Below are 9,415 nucleotides of genomic sequence, written 5' to 3' on the forward strand. Positions count from 1 at the left end.
GAATTAGTCCATTTCCTCTGCATTGTCCATCCCATGAAAGCAAAGTTTTTGAAAGTAGATATTGATGATCTTTTGAATTTCTACAGCATCTGTAATGATTTCATCTCTTTCATTCCTTATTGCCTGAATTTCAGTTTTTTCTTTCTGTTTTTTGGTAAGATTGGCTAGGGGTTTATCAATTTTATTTATTCTTTAAAGAACCAACTCTTTGATTCAATAATTGTTTGTATTGTTTTCTTAGTCTCCGTTGCATTAATTTCTGGTATGAGCTTTATAATTTTCTGTCTTCTTTGGGCTTTGGTCTTGATTTGCTCTTCTTTTTCTAGAAGCTTGAGGTGCAGCATAGGATGATTTATTTGTGCTTGTTTTGTCTTCCTCATGTGGGAAATCACAGCTATGAATTTCCCTCTGAGGACTGCTTTCATTACATTCCACTGGTTCCTGTAAGTTGTATCTTCATTTCTCTTTAAGTGTAAATACTTTTTAATTTCTTGTTGAATTTCATGTATAACCCATTGGTTGTTCAGGAGGGTGTTATTTAATTTCCATGTGGTTATGGACTTTTTGTGGTTTCTTTTGTTGTTAATTTCCAATTTCATTGCAATGTGGTATGATAGAATGCATGGGATAATTTCAGTTCCTTTGCATTTCCTTAAGTATGTTCTATGTGCTAGCATGTGGTTTATTTTAGAGAACATCCCATATGCAGCTGAGAAGAATGTGTACTCTGATGTTGTTGGGTGGAATGGTCTACTAAGTCCATTTGTTCAAAGTTTGGCTTAGTTCTGTTATTTCATTGCTGATTTTTTGTCTAGTTGATCTGTGTCTTTATGACAGTGAGTTGTTAATGTCCTCGGTTATGACTGTGTTACTGCTTATTTTTTTTTCATGTCTCTTATAATTTGTCTTATATAGTTGGATGCTCCTGAAGTTGGTGCATAGATATTTATGACTGTTATCTCTTTCACTTGATGTTTTCCCCTAATGGGTATGTAGTGACCTTTTTCATCTCTTTTGATCATTCTTGGTTTGAAGTTCACATTGTCTGCACACATAATAGCTACACCTGCCTTTTTCTGTGTTCCTGCCACATAGAATATCATTTTCTATCCTTTGATTTTCAGTCCTTGAATTTCTTTTGAGTTAAATGTGTTTCTTGTATACAGCATATTGTTGGATTTTGTCTCTTGATCCACAATGCCAGTCTTCTGCTTCTAATTGGTGAGTTGAGAACATTTACATTAATGCTTATAACTGATATGTATTGGCTTATCTTTGTCATGTTATTCTCCTGTTCTTAGTTCCTCCTTTTTCTCTTTGTTTAGTTGATTCCTCTGCTTGGTAGTTTCTTTCTATGGTTGTTCTGAAGATTTTCCATTTTTTTTCTTTCTAGAATATCTTTCAGTATTCTTTGTAGGGGTGGTTTGGTGATCATGAATTTCTTCAGTTGTTCTTTATCATGGAAATATTTTAGTTTTCCAATAATTTGGAAGGATAGTTTTGCAGTGTACATCATTCTGGGTTGGAAGTTGTTTGCTCTCAGGGATTAAATACTTTACTTCAAGCTCTTCTTGACTTCATGGTTTGTGTTGAGAAGTCTGCCATGAGTCTGATGGTCTTTCCTTTATAGGTGATCTGTTTCTTTTCTCTAACAGCTTGTAATATACTTTTCTTGTGCTGAATTTCTGGGATCTGGATCACTATATGTCTGGGTGTATATTTATTTTTGTTATGGCTCATAGGAGTTCTATAAGCCTCACTTACCTGGATGTCTGATTCTTTTTGCATGCTTGGGAAATTTTCTGCTATTTTTTCTGCAAATACTCTTTTTCTGTCATTTGTGTTGACACCTAATGTTTCCTTGACATCTATTAATCATACATTGATTTTCTTTGATTCATTTTGCAGTTGTTGAATGACTAATTCCTGGTCCCTTGTTATTTTTAAAAGATCCTTCCCTTCTACGTTCATTAGAGGCAATGCTGTCGGTACCCTCAAAATACCTCCTTTCAGAAATTTAAATACTGGTTTACATGGTGCAAGTTCTACTGCAACTCCTGGAAAAACATTAGAGCAGAGAATGACCAGTTCTGGTAGATCCAATAACCTGATGGACACTGATAGGGAAGTACAGTGTAGTGGCTTACCCCCAACTAAAACATGGGAAGGGCACAGTCACAGCATAGAAGAGATGGTTCTAATTTCAGTTGAAGGTTTGAACCTCATTGTGGTGCAACAAACACTTGCAATCCAAGCTTCAGCTGCACTCCAGGTCCTAGTAGTCACCCTATGTTCAGTGTCTGCTCTCACAATGAAAATCCAGAAATTGCCTCAGAGATGTTTGAAGGCATTAATGAAAGATGAGCACCCTTCTCACAACCACAGCCCAGACAAGAAAGTCAACATACACACTCAGAAATATCTAACGAACTTTAAGCCTGGCAACTCTTAGGTGAACCATTCCTTCTAGATTTAACTACGTTTCACCTACCTCCCAGAATTATACAGCAAAAGATTGACAATTTCCTAGCAAGAGTATCTGGCAAAATGGAAGCTGGAAGTACTGTAGTATTTGCATGACAGAATATAAAGAAAGCAGTAAGATCCGTATACTGCTGTGTATCCATGAATATCATGTTCACTGCATCGATCCTTGGGTGTTGGACAATTCTACCTGTCCTATGTGTCACACGGAAGTGACATGTGCTAGTGATGGGAAAATTCTTAAGTTGTGACCCCTCAGCAATATCATCTTACAGTGATGGACAGACAGCAATCATGTTTTCTGTCTACTCTTGAAGTGATGCATACTACAAAGTAACAACCTGAACCAAATAATTTGTTAAAAGACAAATTATGTACCCCAGTTTTTTTGCCAAATAAAGGAAGTTTCATAAAATATATGTCTTAACTGACTTTAAATAACAATTCTACATTCTAGTGAGTCACTGAATTTCAGTAAAATTTTATTAGTTTTATTGGGTGGGGATGCTCCTGATTTCATGAAAGATTTAGCATTTTCAGTCAGTTGTCAGGGGGCCCTACTGTTTTAGGCACAACACAGCATAACAACAACATGAAATAGAGGAAGCTAGTCACTTCATAGTTGCTGAGAATAAGAGAAGGTGGGTCTGAGTTCCTAATATTTCTTCAAGCATATATGTCCAATAACAGTTTTCCTCTAATGGCCTTGTCAACTTGGCAATCAGACACCTTTTTAAACCAGGTGTTAGATATAAAAGACATGCTTATACTTATGTCTAATATGTTACAAGTATTTTACATATGCACTAATTTTTTTAGCAAAATAGAAGGTAAGGTTTTTTTGGGTGATGCTTAGTTTTATTATTTTATAACTTGAACATTATAACACAGTTTAACAATCTTTAAGAACAAGTATTTAGTTTATTACCATTATATTATATTAGAACTGTATTGGGGAGAAATAGTGTAAATATAATCTCTCTTTTTGTAGCTGATCACGGGGTTGTAGCTGGTATTATAACTATTTTTTCTTATCTATTTTGTATTTTTTTTGGCCTTTATTAAACACCTCAGCAGGTTTTGGGGGGTTTTTTAGTGGAGTAAAACATATCTTTATTTTTGAAGGCTCTGGGCCATTTGTCATTTTGTCTTTATTAGGTTGTTAAAGTTTTTTATTGATTTTAATAACAGGGCATGGTAATATTAAGAGGAATCCTGAGGGATCTCCTGCACTATATATATATACACACACACATACCTATATATTATTGTAGAGTAGTAGTCTAATTTTTTTGATAATCTGGGTTAATTATTTTTGATGACACTGTGACTCTTTTTTCAGCTTGTTTTCTTTAGAGGGTTGAGGAGGCTAAAATGAGCAGGGGAAATCTAAGCTTTTTGTTTAATGGTATTATTGTTGTGCTTTTCGGTATAAACCTTCCCCCTCCCCCCCCAGAATTAAGACTTTTAAGCCAGTAGAACATAAGGTTGTGGGGACAGGAAGCAAAAATTTTGTTAATGGGTCACTAGGAGTAATGGTGAGTAGTACCATCCCTACTTCCACCCCTTGATTCCTGAACCCATGAATCCTGGCTATGGGAGACACAGTGCCATATAGTGGGCTCTGATTCAAAGCATACACAGCCTTTTGAAATATCTTATACCATCCCTGCAAGCTATTGTCACCTAGCTGGCACCTTAACTGTGTCTTTAAAAGACCATTATATCTTTTTATTAATATAGCTGCTTTTGGATGGTAAGGAACATGATAAGACCAGTGAATATCATGAGCATGAGCCTATTGTTTTATTTTTTTGGCTATAAAATGTTTGTTGTTTAGAGGCAATGTTATGTGGAATTTTATGACGGTGCTTAGGGCTTTCTGTAAGTCCACAGATGGTAGTTTTGGCAGAAGCGGTATGTACTGCAAAGGCAAATCTATATCTAGAATATGTGTCTATGCCAGTGAGGACAAAACGCAGTCCCTAACATGATAGAAGTGGTCTAATACAATGCCACCAGGTTGCAGGGTGATCACACGGGGAATGGTGCCATATGGGGGACTAAGCATTGGCCTGTGCTGCTGGCATATTGGGCATTTAGCAGTGGGTGTAGCCAGATCAGCCTTGGTGAGTGGGAGTCTACGTTGCTGAACCCATGTGTAACCTCTATCCCTGCCACCATGGCCACTGTGTGTATGGGCCCATTGGGCAATGACGGGTGGTTGAAGAAGGAGTTTGGTCCCTATTTATGGAATGGGTCATCTTATCTGATTATTAAAGTCTTTTTTTTGCCGATGTCACCTTTGGTTAGCATTTACATGGGAAACAAATCTTTTTATATCTTTTACCTATACGGAGAGGTCAAGCCACATATCTCCATTTAAAATATTTTTGTCAACAATTTTTTAGTTTTTTTTTTTAATATATTTTTGACCATCCAGCCAGACCATTGGCTACCGCCCATGAATTAGTATATAGTTGCACATCTGGCCATTTCTCCTGCCAGGCAAAATGTATTATCGAGTGCACTGCCCAAGGTTTTGCCCACTGTGATGACTTTTTTTTTAATCACAGTCTTTTAATGATGTCTCAGAAAAGGGCTGTAATGTTGCAGCTGTCCACTTGTGGGTGGTGTCTGTATAGTGAACAGAATCATCTGTAAACGAGGCTTCAGCCTTTTTTTTTTCTTTGACAGCAGATCATATTGCATAGCCCACTCCTGCTACCAAAGCCTGAGTCAGTCAGGGTTTATTAGAGAAACAGATATTACACAAGATGTACAAATGTATAAGAAATTATAAGTTTGGCTCACAGTGGTTAGCCACAGAGTTGGATGAGGAAGCATGCAGAAAGTGTTTGCACACTGGAGATTGAAGAGCCCAGCCCTAGGGCTTGGGCTCACTGCAGTGTCCCGGTAAGTCTGAATCAGGAGGCTGATGGGTCTGCAATGGAATGCTGAAGAATATATGACGAAAGCTGGAGAGCCTACATCAGAAGCCTGAAGAGTCTCAGGCAGAATCTGACCAGTCTCCACCAGAAGGCAGGAGACCAAGCTGAAGGTGAAGACTGGAGCTCCTCTGAAGAACCAACATCCAGTCCATTTTCAATTTCCTTTTCTTATGAAGCCTACCTGCCCTGGGGTGGGTGGTGCTCTACACCCACACCGTCTGCATGCCTTCTTCTTGCACAGGCTCAGGATGAATATAAAGTAAGCACCCTGGCTCCCTGCTGCGTCACATAGTTAACCTTTTAAGCTTTTTAAATTGACACAATAAACAGCTTCCCAGAAGGGTAAGGGTATGTCTCTATCCCAAGATGTAGAACTGTTGAGTCACATAGCTAGAACTCTAGACTCCCCAAGTTGACACAGTGTATCAATCATAACACTAAGAATCAGAGAGGGTGGGGCTGGAGTCCTAATATTTCCTGAAGCATATATGTCCAATAACAGTTTTTACTTAATGGGCCCACATGGTAGGCTGGAAACCATGTTGTATCAAAGCATCCCCAGAGCACATCTGGTGGGGTGGGCAGCCCTGGACTCACCACTGGGCAGCAGGGTCGTCTGAGGTCTCCCTTCTGTTTTTCAAGTGTGGTCAACACAACCTGTGGATATGTGGCAATAACATGCTTGCTCAGATGCCAGTCGTCGTTATTTTCCTTCATGGATTGGGAGATTCAGGACATGAATGAGCAGAGGCCTTTGCAGGTATCAGAAGCTCACATGTCAAACCTATGTGCCCACATGTGCCTGTTATACCTTTAATATTAAATATGAACACTCCTCTGCCTTCTTGGTTTGATGTCATTGCACTTTCACCACATTGTCAGAAGGATGAACCTAGAGTGAAACGGGCAGCAGAAAATGGAAAAGCTTTAATAGGTGAAGAGCTGAAGAACGGCATTTCTTCTAACAGAATTCTTTTGGCAGGATTTTCTCAGGGAGGAGCTTTATCTTTATACTCTGCTCTGACCACACAGCAGAAACTGATGGGTGTCCCCGCACTTAGTTGCTGGCTTCCTCTTTGGGCTTCATTCCTACAGGGTCCTAATAGTGGTATTAACAAAGATATTTCTATTCTGAAGGGCCATGGAGATTGTGACCCTTTAGTTCCCCTAATATTTGGTTCCCTTACTGTTGCAAAACGAAAATCACTGGTAAATCCAGACAATGTAACCTTCCAAATCTATAAAGGCATGATGCATAGTTCATGTCAACAGGAGAAGGTGGATGTTGAGCAATTCATTGATAACCTCCTACTTTCCATTGACTGACATCTTTAAGAGGCATTGTGTAGATGTATACCAGCAGCATTGTAGTAGAGTATACACTTTTTCCCAAGCACTGTCTTAAAACTTCTAATGTTGACAGTGTTAAAATGCTTTGCAAATACAATGATATACAATGAATAACATTTCCTTGTGAGAAATTTATGTTGTTTTAAATTTTTATACATGTATTTGTATAATGATATCCAGAATATACTAGCATTAAAATAGATGAGTTAGGTTATTTTTCTCAAATACAATTCAGCAAAATAATGAAATACTGCAACCCAATTGTTTTTATTACATCATTTGAAAATTACCAGTATCCTAATTGTTAGGTCCCTCACACTGTATCCCCCAACATGAAGAGAAAACCTCTGACAGACAACCAGTTGGTTCAGAAAGAAAGCCCCAAACTCACCTACAGAGACTAAAGCAAATCTGTTTATCATGGTGATTCCCAGGCCTAGTTTTGAGCCTCAGAGGAAACCCCATATGTCTACAGAATGACGCTCTGTAAATCAGCAACGTGCAGATGCCTTTCTGCCCTTCCCTCTCCCAGAGCCACCAGACCCACCAATCACCCCTGAGAAACAAATTTTCCACCTTCCTCATTGGAAGTTTCCCACTCCTAGATTGCCCATGGGGGCCGACCAAGTCAGGGTTCCTTGGAGGTCAGCAGGCAGAGGAGATTGCCCTGGAGGAGGTACAGGGTGCTCTGCCCAAGCTCCATCTCTAGACATGTACTCCATATTAAAGTCTCACCACCTCTTTCTCACCCTCCCCTCTCCAAACCCTGCTTCTCATTCTGCTCCCTCCCAAACTCGCTGTGGATTCTGCCACAAGGCCCCATCTGCCACTGCTCAGCTCTGTCTCTGTGAGATTGTGGGTGCCCAGGGCATTGTGCAGGTCCATGTTGCCTTGTCCCTCACTGCACATCTAGCACCTTAAACTCTAAAGTCCAGTCTGGAAACAACCCAGACAAAACTATGGCCAACTTCACGCCAGGGAGCTTGGTTTTCTCTAAGGGAGACTTGTTAGGAGGTGCAATTTAAATTCACTGTTTCTGGTTCCCTTTAAGCATTCTGCACCAGTTCCCCAGGATTCTCCCCTGCACCTTGCCACCTTTCCATTAGCTCTCTTGAAGATTTTTGTCTATCCTCAGGGCCATCCTGGAGGAGCAAGGGCTTCATCAGCCCAGGCAGATGTTACAGGCATCCAAGACAACGCTTAACAGCAGAATGTCTTTTATACTTACCTGTCGGATCCCTGTACCTATAACCAGGAGTTTCAATATCTATCTCAGACCTATGACCTTATCTGGGAGGACAGCATTGTCATCCTTACCCTCTCCTGAGGAATGGGAACATGTTTTCACTCTGTCCCAGACATGTGACATGGCTACTTGCCTCCTAGAGAAACAATTAATTCTCAAAATACATTTTATTACAGAATCCACCTCTGATATTCACAAAAACCTCTAAAATTGAGGGCATTGACTTCAGACCCCACAACAGAATTTAGTCTCCCAGGCCTTCAAGTTTTTTAATTACTGAAACAAAGCTGCCCACCAGCAGTACGTCTCTGACTCACAGTTACTTGCCTTCACCATAAGAAACCCAAAACTCAAACAGGAGGCCAGCAAAACATCCAGGGGCACCAAAGAGGATCCATCCCTTCGGGATGCTGCTTTAAGTGCTGACAGTCAGGCCACTGGGCTAAAAGAGTGACCAAGCTCAAAACCCCCTCCCACACTAGTGTACCATGGGTGGAAGCTCCCACTGGGAGTCTGACTATACCAGGCAAACCAGGTTTGCTGTGGGAGTCCGCTCCCAGAGAACACCAGTGGACACTCCAGCACTCTCCCACCTGGTGGGTGAGGCTTCTGATGACTGATGCACCGTGAAGACCTCTGATGTACCCTGGATCATCACAGCTGCTAAACTTCAGGAAAACTTCCAGTCAAATAACTAATTTTTACTCCCTATCCACCCTGTAGTCTCTAACTATTACACCCTCCTGTCCTCCATACACCCCTCCACCACCCTCTGTACCATCATAGACCTCAAAAACACCTTCTTTACCAAACCCTTATACTGAAACTTGCAGCCACTCTTCGCTTTCACCTGGATGAACTAGACACACAGCAGTCACAAAAACTCACTTGGACAGTTCTTCCTCAAGGCTTGCAAGACCCTCCCTAATACCTAAGCTGGGCCCTCACTGAAGATCTCCTCTCTTTTCAGCCCATTGCCTCCTGCCTTCTCCAGTACATTGACAACTTACTTCTTTGCAGCCCCTCTGCCACATCCTGTCATCAAGACACACATGCCCTTCTTCAACACTTAGACACCAAAGAATTCCTTGGAGTCTGCACCTCCAAGGCACAGATTGGTCAGACCTCTACTTAATATCTGGACATCCTTCTACACAACAATAGCACACCTTACCTCAGGAGCGTACACAATACATCACCAAATTTGAACATCCACAGCTGTCCAGCAACTCCTTTCCTTCCTAGGAGTTATAGGCTACTTCTGCTTGTAGGTTCCAGGCTTCTCCACACTCACCAAACCCCTCTATGAATTCACCCATGACAATCCTACTGGACTCAGACAAAATGTCTTTCCCCACATATCCTTCCAAAAGCTCAATGTAGC

At 40.6% G+C, this 9,415-nt stretch overlaps 1 pseudogene; it reads left to right on the forward strand.

Annotated features, from left to right (window-relative positions):
• Positions 1–6,175: 6,175 nt before the first annotated feature.
• LOC102004419 lies at positions 6,176–6,761 on the forward strand (annotated as a pseudogene).
• The last annotated feature ends 2,654 nt before the right edge of the window (positions 6,762–9,415 follow it).

Source organism: Chinchilla lanigera, unplaced genomic scaffold (assembly GCF_000276665.1).
Source record: "Chinchilla lanigera isolate Chin_1 unplaced genomic scaffold, ChiLan1.0 scaffold00134, whole genome shotgun sequence".
NCBI lineage: Eukaryota > Metazoa > Chordata > Mammalia > Rodentia > Chinchillidae > Chinchilla > Chinchilla lanigera.